Below are 17,929 nucleotides of genomic sequence, written 5' to 3'. Positions count from 1 at the left end.
GTATCTTGTAGGCCCAATTGTTTAAGTATGCTAATTCAAATCCTACATTTTAAAGGCTCAACAGGTCTCTGTAGCTGTTCACTAACCTAAATCAGCAACAAAAATCAGCAAGATCAGCCTTGAGGGTATGGTTTCTAATGGTATTTAAAAGGGGTCATAAACTGCCCACAGTAAATCACAAGCTATTTATGTTTTTTTTTAATTTGACAGTAACTTTTTCTAGAACTCACTACTGTCATTGAAAGTAACCTGGTAATTCAGTGAGGGGTTTTGACATTTCTGTTTCGGCAAACCTATGCATGGTATCAGTGGATTTTCTAATTATGTTCTTACGGTGGTTGGAAAGGGAGGGTTAGCTGGCCAGAAACCAGGGAGTTGTAGCTATTGTTGGAAGGTGGGCAGCTTGTCTTAATACTGGTTACTGAGCATGCTTTGCTATAAGCTTATAGCTCATCTTTGATCCCAGTACCACATTCCGGTCCTATCCCATATGCTTTATTTGCCTTACCACCCAAAATTGATTTAACTTGGCAATGAATCTGCTCAACACTGAACATCTTCACAGCCCTATGGAGGGTGAATTTCAAAGGTTCAGATTGCTTGGTGTGAAGAACGGTTTCCTCACGTTGGAACCAACTGGTGCCAATTCTTTATCCTAAGAACGAGCCATAAGAAATCGCCTGTTGACATTTACCCCATCAAACTTTCTTGGAATCTTTCATATTTCATTTTTTTTATTCACTCATGGAATGTGGGGATCTCTGCCTAAACCAGCATTTATTGCCCATCCCTAAGTGCCAGAGGAGAGTTAATAGTCAACCACATTACTGGGAGACACATATAGGCCAGATCAGGTAAGGATGACACATTTCCTTGCCTAAAGGACGTTAGTGAACCAGATGGGGGTTTTTTCCTGACAATCAACGCTGGTTTCATGGTCATCATTACACTTTTAATTCCCAATTCTATGTTGAGTTTCTGGATTAATGGTCTAGTAATAATACCATTAGGCCATTGCTACCTCAGTGAGACCATCTTTCATTCCTCTAAGCAATAGAGAGTATTGATACACCCCACTCAATCTCTCCTCATAGCAGCGCCCTGTCATCCCAGGAAAGTATTTGTTGAACCTTTATGTACAGACTTTAAGATCCATCTTTTCCATAGAGAAAGCTGTTCATAGTAGTGCATGTATGAATTGATTGTGAACAAAGTAGTTAAGGGGATGAACAAGAAAGAAGTGGAGGAGTCTGAGCCTTTGCAAATTGTCAGCAGGTCTATGATGCCTTGCAGCCTGTATGAATGAAAGCAATGGGCTCCAAGTTGAATGAGCAAAGTGAACACAGCACAGTGGAATAGGAAGCTATTAGAACAAATAGGATGAAGTGGTAGGGGACGGTATAGTCAGGGTAATGGGCATAGTCTCCTGCAGCTGCGAGCAAGAGATGGCTGTGTTCCTTACTTGCTGCTAAGGGTTGGGACATTTGCTCTAGTTAGAGTGAACTTTGTAGTGAGAGATGGAGGACCCAATTGTCATGATCCATGTAAGTTTGAATGTCATGGGTAAGACTAGGAAAGAGGTTTTTCTTAGAGAGTGGGAGTAGCTGGATACCAAAGTAATAGCAGAATCTTAAAAATAATAATTTTTCAATTATTATCTGAGCCACAAGCAAATTAGTGTTGCCAAATGGGTTGCAATTCTGGGACTCTGTCATGAGCACAAGGGAAAGAATGGACTACCGTTAGGGTGGCCATCATTGGAACCATGCTGGGAATGGTGTTCTGCTTAGCCGTATAAAAACGGCATGCTACACAGGGCTTTAAACTAAATATTCGGGGTGGGGAAGATAACGTGAGGGAAGATTTCATAAATTTAAGAGATGAGATAAGAGACCAAGGTTGCAAGAAGGAAACTGTGATGTGTGACAGGAAAGAATAGAATAGCTAATGTAGCTGGAGTTTTGAAAATAAAAAAAATTAAGGGTACTCTGAATGTCATTTGCATACCAATGATTTGCTGGCAAAAATAGAGGTCAACAGATATGCTCTAGTTGTCATTAGGGAGACAGCTGCAGGCTGATCAATGCTCAATTCAAGGATATTTAGTGATTAGGATGGGTAAAACAGTAAAAAGAGAGGTGGGTACATTTCATAATATATTGAGATTAGTACATCAGTGAGAGGAGATCTTACATTTCAAAAAAAAACAAGATGTAGAATCATTTGGGTGAAGCTAAGAAACAACAAGATGCAACAAAGTTTGGTGGGAGATTTTTTTTTAAATAGGTCACCAAATAATAGTGGTAATGTACAGCATGTTATAAATCAAAATTAGAGGTATGTATAACTAGGGTAATAGATTATTTGTGGGATTGCAATTGATTATTCGACTAAATAAATCTAATTAGCACTAATGCTGTCAAGGAGAAATTCTTGAAATGTATAAAAGATGGTTTTCTGGACAGCATGTTAAGCAATTCACTAGAAACTGGCCTATTTTAGATCTAGATTGTGCTATGAGAAAGAACTAATTAAACTCATTCTGAAGGAACATCTAGGAAAAGGTGCCATAATGTAGTAGGGTTTTGTATTAAATTTGAAAATCATATGAATCTGTTTGAAGCTAGAGTCTTTAATCTAACTATAGGAAACTACAAAGTTATTAAGGTCAAATTGGTCAATTGGGAAGCTATATTAAACAGTATGACAGACAGGAAAAAGGCTAGCATTTTAAAAATTAATACATGGTTTACAAAAAATTTATCTTTGAGGCAACCGCATCCAGAGTAAAAGTGACTTAATCATGGCTAATGAGAAATTAAATTGGATTAAATAGTTGGATTAAATAGTTGCATTAGATCAAAACTTTAAAATTGCCTGATGATTGGCAGCATTTTACAATCAGCTAAGGAAGAACAAGAAAATGATAAAGAAGAAAAGATAGGTTGTGAAAGTAAAGTAATAAGAAACATGGTTAGCACTACTGTCTCATAGCGCCAGGGACCCAGGTTAGATTCCACCCTTTAGCGACTGTGGAGAGTTGTCATGTTCTCCCAAATGTTGTCATGGGTTTCCTTTGGGTGCTCTGGTTTCCTCCCACAGTCCAAAGATGTGCAGGTTAGATAGTTTGACCATGGGAAGTGCAGGGTTGCGGGGATAGCATGGGGGGGGGGGGGGGGGGAGGTGGGTGTGAGTGGACCTGAATGGCCTGCTTCCTGAATGTGGCTGAATGGCCTGCTTCCACACAGTAGAGATTCTAAAATTCTATATGTGGACAAAACCTTCAATAACAGTATAAAAAAGAAAACATTAGATAAATGAGTCCAATATAGAGAAGTTTTTTAAAAGCATTTTCCTTATTCTCCTATGTCAAAAAAAAATCAAGAACTGTGGATACTGGAAATCAGAAACAAAAACAGAAATAACTGGAAAACTCCACCCTCTGAAGAGGAAGCAGAGTTAACGTTACATGTTCAGTGACCCTTCAGAACTGTAACACAATTACTATGTGCCTGTCTTCGTAGAGGAGCATTAAAAAAAACTCTCATTTCAATTCTTCATTCTCATTAATCCCTACTTCTCTAGTATTTTTGAATGAGAATAAAAGAAATGGTTATTTAGAAAATATAGTCCTTGAGAAGTTAACAGGACTGAAATTTGATGAATTTTATCAACATTGCAGAATATTGAAAGAAGTAATTGTAGAGATAGTAGATGCAACTTCCAAATATTATATAATTTTTGGAATGGTTCTTATCAATTGAAAGGTAGCAAATTTAAGAAGGGAAGGAGAGAGAAAACTGAAAATGAGCCTGACATCAAAAGTACTGAAAATGCTAGAACCTGCTGAAAATGGTAAGATTGGACAGAGTTCATATGAATTTTGATATGAAAGGGAAATCATTGTTAAAAAAATGTTTTGAGGATGTAACTAGCTGTTTAGGTAGGAGAAGCCAGTGAATGTAGTGTATCTAGATGTACAGGAGGCTTTCAATAATGCCTCACACACGGCACGAGTGAGGAAAGTTAGAGGGTATAGTAGATTACTTTCAATCTTGGCACATTCAGAATTGGTTAACAAACTAGTGAAAATAAATGGGTTATTCTCAGATTGGCTTACTGTGACTAGTTGGGTGCCACAAGATTCTTAAGCTTTTTTTACGATCCTGATCAGTGATTTGGATGGGAGGGTGGGGGTGTCAATGCCTAATGTCCAATCTTGTATTTGGCACAAAGTTAAGTGTGAATGTGAGTAGGAATGAAAGGGACTACAAGGAAATTTGGAAAAGTTAAATTGACAAGAACATAACATTTGGAATATAATGTGGAAAAATATATTTGTTTTGGTATGGAATTCAAAATTGTATTTCTTAAAGGGTGAGGGATTGGGAACTTTTGATGTCCAAAAGGACTAGGGTATGCTGAAAGCTAACGTGCAGATGCAGAAAGCAATGACAAAGGAAAATAGATTGTTGACCTTTGTAAAAGTGAGGAGCAGGTGTAGGCAATACAGCCCCTCAAGCTTACTCCATTATTCAATATGATCTCATCTTGGCCTCAACTCCACTCCAAGTGAAGTATTACCAAAGCTTTATTCCTCAACCCCACTTTCCCATCTGCTCTGCATAACCGTTCATCCTACTATTAATTTCATCCTTCTCCCCTGTAAATTTACTCAATGTCCAGGCATCCACCACATTCTTTGAATTCCATAGAATTTGCAAGAACGTTTTGGATGCAAGAGGAAATAACTCTTGCTGCAATTGGTATAAAGCTTTGGTGAGACCGCATTTGGAGTAGTGTGTACAGTTTTGGTCTCCTTACCCAAGGAAACATATAATTGCCATTGAGGGAATGCAGCCGAAAATGTGTTGCCGGAAAAGCGCAGCAGGTCAGGCAGCATCCAAGGAACAGGAGAATTGATGTTTTGGGCCTTCTTCTGAAGAAGGGCTTATGCTCAAAACGTTGATTCTCCTGTTCCTTGATGCTGCCTGACCTGCTGCGCTTTTCCGGCAACACATTTTCTGCTCTGATCTCCAGCATCTGCAAACCTCATTTTCTCCATTGAGGGACTGCAACAAAGTTTCACCAGGCTGATCCTTGGGATGGCAGCTTGACCTTTGAAAAGAATGGGTGTAATCTTGAGTTTAGAATAGTGAGGGATGATCTCACTCAAGCATTCCAAATTCTCACCAGGCTCTACAAAGTCATTCCTGATGAACGGCTCCTGCTCAAAATGTTGATTTTCCTGCTCATATGCTGCCTTGACCTGCTGTGCTTTTGCAGCATCACTCTAATCTTGACTCTATCTGCAGCATTTGCAGTCCTCACTTTCGCCTCTACAAAGTCTTTGCTGAAAGGAACTTTATGGCTGGGTATGTCTAGTACTGGCAACAGCATCAGAATGATGCGTAGAACTGAGATGCATAGAGATTGTTTTTCACTCTAATGGTGGTGAATCTTTGGAATTCTATGACACAAAGGACTGTGGAGGATCAGTCATTGATCAATAGATTCCTCAATATTAAAGACATCAACGTAAGAGATTAGAAAGAAAATAGCACGTACCAGATCAGTTCATGTTCTAGTTGAATGGGACAGCAGGCTAATGGGACCAAATCCTCTCTTTCTTCCCTACATTTCTATTAGTCTCTGTACTGTCAGTAAACTTAAATTAAGGAGATGGAGTACAATATTTAAATCACTTGTGGATTGTAATAGCTGATTGCCAATGCTTATTCTTGTGATACCTGATAATTTACAAACTGCAAATAACCTGTTCTTTCCTGCTCTGTTGTATGCCTTTTAAGCAGTCAACCATCTATGTTAATACTTCACTCCTAACCCCACCACAAGCTTGCATTTAGAGACTGAACAGAGGTATTCCAGTGTTCATCCAATCTCCATTTAGTGTTGTTAGTAAGGAAACTGCTGCATTATGAGTAGCAAATGCAATGTACTAAACTAAAAAAAACTGTACTAAGAGTTACAACTGGAAGGAGTGTTGAGTATCCATGTCCATGGGAAGAGAGGAGATAAAAGGGCAAATATTGCATCTCCTACCCTTACAAAGAAAATGTTGTAATACAAGTGCAAGTGCGGCAGTTCTAGAGTGTGTCAGAGTGTTAGAGGAAATTATTCCTGTGCAATATTAATGATGTGCTTAATACCATATGGTGGAGATGAAAAACATGATGGAAGAGGATTTATTGAATGTGGGGTTTAATGAAATGGAAGGTGAAAACATAGGAATTCTTTTGAGCCATATCTCAAAGAATTCTCGTGCGTGTCTTTGTTTCGCCTGTCCTAAGATGTGTGTGTTGTCCCAGTCAAAGTGGTGTCCTTTGTCAATATGTATAAAAACTAGTGATAGTGGGTTGTGTCTTTTGGTGGCTAGTTGGTGTTGGTGTATCCTGGCAGCATGTTTCCTGCTTATTTGTCCGATGTAGTGTTTTTTACAATTCGTGTATGGTGCCGAAACATCTGAAAACAAATCTTCATGCTTAGTGAGCTAACTTACATACTTATCATCAACCTGAGCTACAAATCTTCTCAAAAGTCGCTAATGCTCATGATTGATATACCTCAAATGCAGGTTCCTGCCCTGTCCTCACCTCCCTAAACCTTCTTACAACTAAAAAAATATTTTGACCACTGCCTTGAATGTGCTGTATGACTGAACATCTACAATTTGCTGATGAAGTAAATTTTAAAGGCTTTAAAGCAATTCATCCTGTTCTCAATTGGAAATGAAAGATCCTTTTCTTCGAGGTTATCATTCAATTTAGTTGAATCTCCCGCCAGGGGTATTTTTGCTGCAGTTTCATCTTGCCAGTTAGCCAGATTGCTTTATTTTACCCCTCTCTTGTGTCTAGATATTTACAAGGCTTACTCTTAGTTCTCATCATTCAAGCCCGTTTTTCCCACTGCTGAAATTTTTACTGGCAATAGACGCAAAGTTGCAGGTGCCAACATGCTTGAGGTTCCGTTGCATTCAGACACTTCCAGCAATTACTGCTCGCTTCAGGCTGTGATTCTTGGGTGTTATGTTGTCTCCTTAATGTGGTATGGGCTAGCCGCTCCCGTGGCCCAATGGCAGTCTACTTGGTTAAATTTTCATGCGGCACATTTGTGAACACGGATGTACATTAAAGTTGGACTTTGAACGACTGGGGAAATTACGTTGCTTTCTGTATTCGAAAATAATGTTTTCTTGTGAATTCCTTTGATCCTTTTCAGTCTATCATTGCAACTTTGCCCCTACTCTGGGTGGGGGGGCTCATTATTAATGCAAACTTACTTGTTTAAAGATGTGGTTCTCAAAATTGAGAGATCTCGGAAAAAGCGAAGGGACCTAAAATCGCAGAAAAGTAACTGAATCTGGGCACTGGTATTTCCAGTGTAATCTGTGAGAAATGCTTTCTTCGAACACCGCTACTCTTCAGTCAAGCGTGACTTTTAAGAGGAAATAGGGCACGGTTTAAGGAGCTTTTGCAGAGTAGACTGGGTTTTGAAAGTGCAGCGTTTTGTGAAACGAGCCATGTTTTAGTTTCGGTCCTTACGGTATCTAGTAAAGCACCGGCTAATATAAAGGTCTCAACCAATGTAACGGAGCACAGAAACCAAAATAAAATCAAAGGAATCAAGTTTGTTATTGGCGTTCAAGTATAAAATGTAAAGTGGGCTCTTTTTGTTTGAGGTGTGTGGAAGGTTTTGCCCTTCATATAAATATCCTGAAGGCGGCTGCTGCTGGAAATCAAACGCTAGGAAGCAAAGGCAGTTGTGGCACATTCATTAGTAGCTTAGCTCCCAGTTAGGCCGGGGTGTGGTACAATGTTGCTGAGAAGAAAAGTAGCACGATCGATTTAATATAGCCGATTGTCTAACGTGTGAAAAAGAGTAACAATTCTGTGAGTTAATTTTGAATTTTTCATAGTCTGTCTGCCTGCTAGGTATTGTGCTGCATTCTCATAGATAAATGCCCATTCCATGTGGGCTGTTGGATCCTAAATGCTCTCGCCGTGACACTGGGCTCTCCTTTTGCAATCAAGATTATGTTGCTAAGGAGATTTGCTTTACTGTTACCACTGATTTGTGTTAATACGTATTGAATACCTCTTAGTATTCTTTCAGACAAGGGCGAAGGAAAACTTTCCTAAGTTTCGGAATTTACATTACAAATGAATCGGTCGTGTAATGAAGCCGATATAAAGTGCGAAAGAGAAAAGAGGCTAAAGAAGGGCACTCATGTGAGAAATGAAGTGAGCTGCAGGCTGCTGTTGTTGAGTTGAGAGCGCGCAGAATCAGCTGGAAGAGGGGGGAGAAAGGAGGAGCAACTCTATCTGCCCCGACCACCCACTCACTAAAACTCTGCACACAATCATTACTATCGGCCTGACAATGTACGGGAAAATCTAACAACCACTTTCGTTCACCTATACTCTGTTTATATACATATTATTTTCAGGAATGAAGTGAAATGGTGTTAAGGTAATAACGAAACTCACTTTTGTAGAATTGAACAGAACCAGTCCATTATACTCGACATGTTTCCAAGAGTAAATATTACTGCGACTAAGAATGGGCTTTGATTTCTTTCGGGTCATTTCAATTGGGTTTCTTGTAAATTATTGTGAGAAATGTGTTAATGGGTCTGGAATAGGCTTTCTTTGTAAGACAGCAGTAACCTATGTTCACTAAAGGGGGAACGATGTCGAATTTCTAATATCTGGCTCAGTACAAGCACAGTAGTTCAAAGTGGCAACAACAGTCTACCAAGGCACTCTTTTTCTAGATAATACGTAGTAATCCCACCGGTTATAATTACAGTTCACAGCAACAAGAAAAGCCTGTTCTCGTCTGCAGTTATTCCATGCTGCTGGTATGTTACTGTGCCTTCTTTCTGAAAAAAGTAAATCTTAACTCCAAAAAAAAAAGCGGAACTAGATTAATATAATTCCTATGTTATGGAAAACTCCAGCCACATGCCACTAACCTTGCCCAACTCCTTGGTTGTGAAACCCTGAACTCAAAATTCATGCAATCCTTGGCGTTGCAAGATGTTTTAAAAATGTACCAAGATTGGCTTCTAAATAGATATTTAGTAAAGACAGCATTAACCAGCATACCCGTAATTTACCAAACTGACACAAACTTGAATGAGATCTCGGAGAAAGAATGAGATCTGTCTACTATGGGAGATATAGTATTATCATAAAGAAGTTAGACTTGTTTAAGTGAATTTTGTTTCTTGTCGCGAGTACTTTTGAGATTTCAATTATTTATAAATGCAAGTTGTTGTTTGTCTGTTTATCTCGAGTATTATCACTGAGACATGAATTTGCCAGAGGCCAGCCAAAGAAAAAGAGATTAGGTGAACCCAAGAATTTTATTTTAAAAGGCAGCTTTTAAGGATTAAAATTAAAGCAAACTATAGTGAATGCCTGTGATCTGAAATTTAAAAGAACGTCCAGGAGAAGCTCTACAGGTCTGGCAGCATCTTTGGAGAGAGAAAAACAGGGAGCTGAATTTTACCAGAAATCAGCAGTGTCAATTTTAGTGAGTTTCATGAAGGGTTTATTTCTTTGAGTCTGAGTGAGATATCTTACACAGTTCTCTGAAACACACCTCACCGCCTATGCATACACCTACTGGGTCTCACACTTGTTCTGTCTTCCCTCCCCCCAGAGAGGAAAGTATGCACTACTATCTGGACCTCCCGGGATTCCGAGTGTCAGCACCATATTTGAAATGCAGTTCTGCACCAGTTCAGACACTGTATATAACAAATTGCCCAGGCCATTGTGGATAGCAGCTAGTTGCCACTGCAGTTTTCTGATAGGGACTTCCAGATACTGATTGCTAAGGTGGTCTAGAGGGTGAGCTATCCTCTTCCTTTGGGACTGATGGAAGAGACCAGGCCATCAGACCCTGCCACACTAGTCTGAAGATGCCATCAGAGTCTGCTGTGAGTGATCTGGAAAATGCCGTGAAGTGATGCAAGAAGAGCAATGACCTTTGCTGCTCCATGAGGACAACTGCCATTGCCTTCACTCTGCTACCTCACACTCACTCTGTTTCAGCTACAGACCCAACTTCCATCAGTGCTCGTGGTCTATCACGCTTATTACAGCATGCAGCATCTTCCTTCACCCACTCTCATCCACCCAGGCTACTAACCCTGCATGATCTTTGCTGTCAACTCACTCCCTCAGGAAATCTTTTCTCCACGTGTACCAGCATTAACAGCTGTGTCAGCTACTTTCATCTCAATCGATCTCTCCCTTTGTCTAGTTGCAGTAGAAAATGGTGCCCAGTAAGGCTGAATAAGCCAAGACAAGTGGTCGGAGCCTGACATTTGTCTCCTCAACCTCTATAAGGAGGAGACCCTTGCCCTAAGCTGGAGAGTACCTGGACCTGTGGTTCTGCTCTTGTTGTAAGTGAGATTAGTTGTCTGTTACTGTGCTGCTCCTCCATTGCCCACACTCTGAATGTCTTCTTAACCTGGTTGAACCTCTGCACCATTTCATGACTCATGCTCCCTATTGTCTGCTGCAGGCAGAATCTGCACATTTGCGGTTCTCAAAAGGGTAGTCCTGCAAGACTTCTCCACTTCCACCTCTAAAAGAATCCACAAATCCCTCAAAACGATGCACCAGGAAAGCTGCCTGCTGCATCCTGCACCAACTGAGATACAGACACCTCAGTGGGTAATTTAATTAGATTAGAATCAAGAACATATGCTGGTGGGCAGTTCACTTCTATGTCTCTGCAGCTGATCATAAATGAAACTCCCCACGTTGTAGGACTGCCAAAGACCAGCATCTACTCAACCCCAGGCAGAACAGGACCCAATACCATGACCAAATAATGTCATATGACTGTAAGCAGTGACAAAGAGCAACATGCAATCTTGTCAGAGGCATAGGACAAACTGGTTTGTAGTTCAGAGGACTCCACCAACACTGTTTATACCATTCTGCCTCTGGCTATTCCCCTGGACAGATTGGCAACTGCCATGCAAAGCTAGGTCCAGCATGGACACTGCGTACTGGTTTGCTAGCTATTAAACAGACGTGCATTCCACCCTTCTAGCCATTGGTGCTCAGCATCAACACAAAGCAAACGGGTGGGGGGGGGGGGGTGAAGGACTTTAAAATCACTCCTCTTCCTCACAAAGAGACAGGGCATTGCCAATTGGCACTCAGCCAGAGAAGCAACCACATGCAGGGCTTCCAGAAGACCCTTCTCAAAACACACCAGAAGCAGCAGGACTTGTTAGCTCCACCATGCCCACCACTCTCAATCCAGTGGGAGCTCAAGCTTGGGGGTTGGGGTGGTGGTGAACCCTGCTTCTGGAGAGAATGAACTCAGCAGGTCTGGGCCTTCTTGTGGCAAATGTTCCTCATCAGTGCACTGCTGCGCTGTCACAGATCCTAACATCCATCCCATAATCTCAGTGTGTCCTCCAGAATCTCTGCTCCAAAGTACTGAAGAACAAGTGATGACCTCTGCCTAACAATACTGGTACAGTCAGAAATCACACAACATCAAGCTAAAGACCAACAGGCTTATTTGAACTCACAAGCTTTCAGAGCATAGCTGTTTTGTCAGTCCAAAACTGGTACCTCCACATCATTACTGGTACAAAGCCACAGATGTGATTTTTGTGGAAATCTGATCTGATGGGGCTATCCTATAACCCCTGGTGGTTCCAGTGGAATAAAATGTTCCGTTGGAGAGTTGCTGGACATCATGACATAGCATAATAACCTGCACTTTTGGACTGAGTGACTTTGGACATGCATTCTCATTATCATAGTCAGTGGTTGCTTTGTGATCTTGCATGATGTGGTTGAGATTGCTTGAGGCTAGGATTTGTTCTGGACACAGTAGATTAGTGCAGTGCTGGAAGGTTCTACAGCATTTTGTGATTACAGGTATCTTTCACCTGTATTGTCGACATGTCAAAATAACACCATTGTACTTTGAAGGGCCTGAAATCGCACAAAAGTGGAAGCCCCTCCCTCATGGAATCATTTACTCCACCTACTCTAGATGCAGTGACAGCTATTTTCATCTCCTTTGCACATTGCAATTTTGATGAGAATGAAAAGAAATAGCAGTCATGCTTCACAAACTGAGTCATAGGCTCAGCCTCTCAGTCTCATTCTCTTCCTGTTGCTCTCCCTGTCAATTTCATCAGTTTTGATCTTCCCCATGCTCCCACTTATTGAACTGTTCAGCACCCCACGTCACCTCCTGGATCCCAGGCATACCGCATGATTGTGCCAAACATAATAATACACTGACCCCTATCAAAGCCAGTGTGGTGCTGAATGTCGATGTTCTCTTTTTCCCCTCCCCAACCCCCACCCCCGATGTTATCTCTTTCCCTCTATGTTCTAATATCACCCCATCCTTTCACAATTGGTATCCCCTCTGCATGTCAGCATGCTGCTTTCAGTCCCCACAACTGAGTTCAACGCAAGAACAGAAGTTGCTGGAAAAGCTTAGCAGTTCTGGCATTATCTGTGAAGAGAAACCAGAGTTAACACCAATAGTCCCAGTGACCCTTCTTCAGAACCACAGTTGATTTCCCCAACTTCCATACCAAAGGAATGGCCCATGATAAGTCTTGATTTATTGAGTCACACAGGATGGACACAGACTCTTTGGTCCAACCAGATGTCCTAGACTGGCCTAGTTTCATTTGCCAGCTTTTGGCACATATTCCTCTAAACCCTTCCTATTCATGTACCCATGCAGATACTTTTTAAATGTTGTACTCATACCAGCCTCCACACTTCCTCTGGCAGCTCATGCCATACATGCACCACCCTCTGCATGAAATGATTGCCCCTTAGGTCCCTTCTAAATCTTTCCCCTTTCACCTTGAACCTATGCCCTCTAGTTTTGGACTCCCCTACCCTGGGGAAAAGACCTTGACTATTCACTCTATCCATGCTTGTCATGGTTTTATAAACCCATTTAAGGTCTCCTCTCAGCCTCCACTGCTGCAGGGAAAACAGCCCCCCCTATTCAACCTCTCCCTAAAGCTCAAACCATCTAATTCCGGCTACATCTTTTCTGAACCCTTTCAAGTTTAACAACATCTTTCCTATATAAGGGAGACAGGAATTGCACACAGTATTCCAAAAATAGCCTCACCAATGTCTCGTATAGCTGTAACATCACCTCCCAACTCCTATACTCAGTGCACAGACCAATGAAGGAGAGCATGCCAATCATTTTCTTCACCACCCTGTCTACCTGCAACTCCACTTTCACGGAGCAATGCTCCAGCACTCTTAGGTCTGTTTGTACGGCAACACTCCCCAGGGCCCTACCATTAATTGTATAAGACCTGCTGTGGTTTGCCTTACCAAAATACAACACCTCACATTTATCAAAATTAAACATCATCTGCCACTCTTTAGCCCATTGGCCCATCTGATCAAGGTCGTCTTGTACTCTTAGATAACCTCCTTTGCTGTCCACTGCACCTCCAATTTTGGTGTCATCTGTAAACCTACTAACCATATCTCCTATATTCTCATCCAAATAATTTATATTAAAAGCAGTGGACCCAGCACTGATCTTGCAGCGCGCTGCTGGTCACAGGCCTCCAGTCTGATGAACAGCCCTCTACCATCACACTATTTTAGTGGATGTACACCCAAGACTGACCATGGTGCATTAATTTGGTCAGACAACCTCGATTGATGAGGGACCAGATTCCTGCATGCTCTTTCTGCAGCTTCCTGACTGACTCACTGTGGCAGCCTGGACTGGGTGCAGAGAACCTACACAGCTAACTGTGACCCACTCTCCAGAATGTTATTATATAGTCCACTCCAACTGACTGTCTGAGCTCCTGGACTGATAGCAGACACTGTGCTTCCCATATTGTGCTGGGACCACCTGACTCAAGACTTACTCCTTTGATTTGATTGATGACTAGCCCTCTTAGACTTTCAGGCATGGCTAGTTGGCTTATGCATTTATAATATGTTTTCCACATCAGTCGCTGGCACATGATGCAGATGTTAAATAAACCAACATGTCTGCCCCCAACTGATCACACAATTGTGACAAACTGCTTGGCTTTATATGTGTGCAATCCTTAAGGCAAGACAAGAGCACTATGAGCCTTTAAGGTCTGGCCAATGGAGAGAAATGCAAAAGGGGTAGAAGATGCTATGAACGTCCAAGTGAGTGCAAAGTGAACAAGCACTAAGAGAGCAAGCAGTGAACCTAGACGGACACAGTGGTCAATTAATTCCCTACCCCTACCCACTAGTTGTCCAAGCACAATATTACACATTGAAGAGCAGAGAAGTATTGTAAATGAATCAGACATGTGCCATGATGGGCATTGAGAGGCTAGTTCATGTTTGGTGCCACCATCTGTAGATTGGGACCGTGGGTGTTGCTGCCCATGGAGCATTCACTGAGATGTTGGGCACTGCTGTCCAGGATGGAGATCTGGAGGACAACCAGTATGTGTGAGTAGTCAGATACCTGCTCTGTTTTACATGTTGGGAATTGTTGACATCTAACTTTTATCTGAAAAATGGGAGAATGGGAAACTGCATATCCATGAAGTGAATTTAGGGAACATCAACATGCTAGTGTATGCTAATAGACTTCTTGCAGCTGATTAGTGAGATTGGAGTTTACTGTTCAAAACTTGATTGGAGAATTGGACTTTACTCTCTGAATATAGGGAATCTCATTACTGCTAATCTCACCTTATTTTCCCAATTGACACTAATTTTCATCATTTATATAAATGATTTGGATGTGAACGTAGAAGGTATAGTTAGTAGGTTTGCAGATGACCTCAAATTGAGGGTGCAGTGGAAAGTGAAGAAGGTCGCCTCAGAGTATGATGCGATCTTGATCAGATTGGTCAATGGGCTGAGGAATGACAGATGGAGTTTAATTCAGATAAACGCGAGGTGCTGCATTTTGGGAAAGCAAATCAGAGCAGGACGTATACACTTAATGGTAAGGTCCTAGGGAGTGTTGCTGAACAAAGAGACCTTGGAGTGCAGGTTCATAGCTCCTTAAAAGTAAAGTCGCAGGTAGATAGGATAGTGAAGAAGGCGCTTGGTATGCTTTCCTTTATTGGTCAGAGTATTGAGTACAGGAGTTGGGAGGTCATGTTGCAGCTGTACAGGACGTTGGGTTAGGCCACTTTTGGAAATTTATGTGCAATTCTGATCTCCTTCCTATTGGAAGGATATTGTGAAACTTGAAAGGGTTCAGAAAGATTTACAAGGATGTTGCCAGGATTGATGGATTTGAGCTATAAAGCGAGGTTGAATAGGCGGGGCTGTTTTCTCTGGAGCATCGACGGCTGAGGGGTGACCTTATGGAGGTTTATAAAATCATGAGGGGCATGGATAGGATAAATAGACAAAGTCAGGGTGGGGGAGTCCAGAACTAGAGGAAATAGTTTTAGGTTGAGAGGGGAAAGATATAAAAGAGACCTAAGGGCAACTTTTCCTGCAGAGGTGGTGCATGTATGGAATGAGCTGCAGAGGAATTGGTGGAGGCTGGTACAATTGCAACATTTAAAAGGCATCTGGATGTGTATATGAATCGGAAGGGTTTGGAGGGATATGGGCCAAATGCTGGCAAATGGGATTAGATTAGGTTGGGATATCCGGTCAGCACGGACAAGTTGGATCAAAGGGTATGTTTCCATACTGTACCTCTCTATGACTGTTTGACTCACTGATGCCAGTTATAGGCTGGGAAGATTCCGCCCAGAATTAACAGTTGAAGTTCAATTTGACTTCAGTACCAAACCCTTTACCAGCTCCTTCAGTCATGGGCTGACGGGAAACTTGTTTCTAAACCTTTGGTATCTGTGTCTCCAGCTGTCTCAGCATCTCTGGCTTTTGCTGTGAAAATGGTTTGTCTCTAAATTAATTTCTAATCCTTTACAAAACCTCTTTAATATCCACAGACCCAGAGATTCCTGACTCATAGACCCCAACCATGCACAGTTTGTAAAATGCACAAACAGGCCTGCCCGAGTAGATCCATCATTTCCACCTGCTGTAGCCCCATGAAGCTTATTTTTTTCTATCTTGACTATTTTTTTTCTCGCCTTGTCCAGTCTCTTCCAACTCTCATTTGTGATTCTTTTGATACTTTACATCAATTCCACAATTGTTAGGAATAATTAAATAACATTTTCATTTACTGCTATAAAGAAAGGAATGTTCTGTCGAAGCTTTTTGTCATGTTTAATGACATATAAATGCCTAAATGGATGATGTTGCCATGGGTTGCATTCTAGACACAGATCCTGCAAGCATTTTTGTTGGTTTCTACAAGAAGTGCATTTTAATGGAATGGCTTCTAACTTCTAACTCTTTACATATTCTGAAGAAGGGTCACTGGACCTGTACCATTAATGCAGCCTTCTCCCCACAGATGCTGCCTGACCTGCTGAGTTTCTTCAGCAACTTCTGCTTTTGTTTCTAATTTTAACAACATTCTCTCTTGTTTTGGGTTCCATCATCAGAAGAACTAGGCTAGATACAAGTGGTTAGAATAAGTCGTGAAGAACAGCTTAATACTTAGAATGTTTTCAGTGGAATAGGTGTGTTTAAGGGAAAATCTAAGAGGTGGTTTTAAACATTAAGCGATTCTTCTGGTAGAGTTTATCACGATTTAAACAAAGCATTAATTTCTGGCACTATATCCAGATTATTATGCATCATTCTCTCAGTGTCAGGAATTCTGAGACTTCAGTGTCGTCATTAAACACTATCAGCTCAAGTATAACACAGGCAGAATAGAAGACATTATTTCTTTAACAATATGCCTTAACCACAAACTATTATCTTTTGACTGATATTTCTGTTTTCACCATGAGATATCTTGTGGCTTTTAGTCGAAACTTCAATTTTTCTGAAAAAGAGACAGCTTTAGATGACATGCCATTTGCAACTGACATTAACTTACATAACCTCAGCTGGAAGAGGAATGTTTTATTCTGCAACAAAAGCAAAATGCTGGAGTTGTTGAAAATCTGGAAAAGAAACAGAAAACACTGGAAATACTCGGCATGTTTTGTAGATCTGTGCAGAAGGGGAAAGCTTTGATCTGTGATCATTCATTAAAATGTTGTTTTGCTAGTCTGGGTTGCATTAAAACTCAGTCAAAGAACTGTATGGACACTGTTCTAATTCTCTGCTACCCAGTCCAGAGGCAAATCTGCATGGACACTGTTTGAATTCTAATCTCTTCACTTGTTCTGCTTCATTTATTTAAACACTATAGTAGATTTGTACCTATTTCAAAGATGTTCAAAGATTTTAAGCTCTGTTTTGCAGTTTTACCTTACTTGGTTATTGGTGTCTGAACCATTGATGGTAACATATCAATTTTTAAAAAAGAGTGACTAAACTTAATATAGTTGTGCAACTCATTTATATTTACACTATCAATATTAAATTTATATAATAATTAATTTGCATACAAATCCAGATGTGTCATATCAAGGCTTTTCTAAAAGTTCTGTAAAAGTCATACAGTAGAAGCTATCTGTTCTGTCTCTCTCTCCTTCTCGCTCTCTCTCTCTCTCTCTCTCTGTCTCTCTCTGTTTCTGTCTCTTTCTTTGTTCTAACCATTTTACACTTCTCTCCTGTTATGGCCTCCCAACTTCTAACTCTTTGTATATTTCCAACACATAGATAATATGTACAGATTTAAATATAGAAAACATAAGAATTTCCTCACACCTCTTAATAGACTCCATCTCACCAGATGATATTCCTGCTGAGTTTTGGGAGTCGCTTGCTCCTGAGCAGCCAAAATGGAGGTTTCTTTTCGAAGGTCCTGGACAGACTGAGAGACAGGACTGGGAGCACATAAAGGCAAAATTCAGACAGTGGCACAAATGCAC

This window comes from Chiloscyllium plagiosum, unplaced genomic scaffold (genome assembly GCF_037043375.1).
Source record: "Chiloscyllium plagiosum isolate Xiang-an unplaced genomic scaffold, Cpla_swu_hap1 HiC_scaffold_1, whole genome shotgun sequence".
Taxonomy (NCBI): domain Eukaryota; kingdom Metazoa; phylum Chordata; class Chondrichthyes; order Orectolobiformes; family Hemiscylliidae; genus Chiloscyllium; species Chiloscyllium plagiosum.
This window is presented reverse-complemented; position numbering follows the sequence as displayed.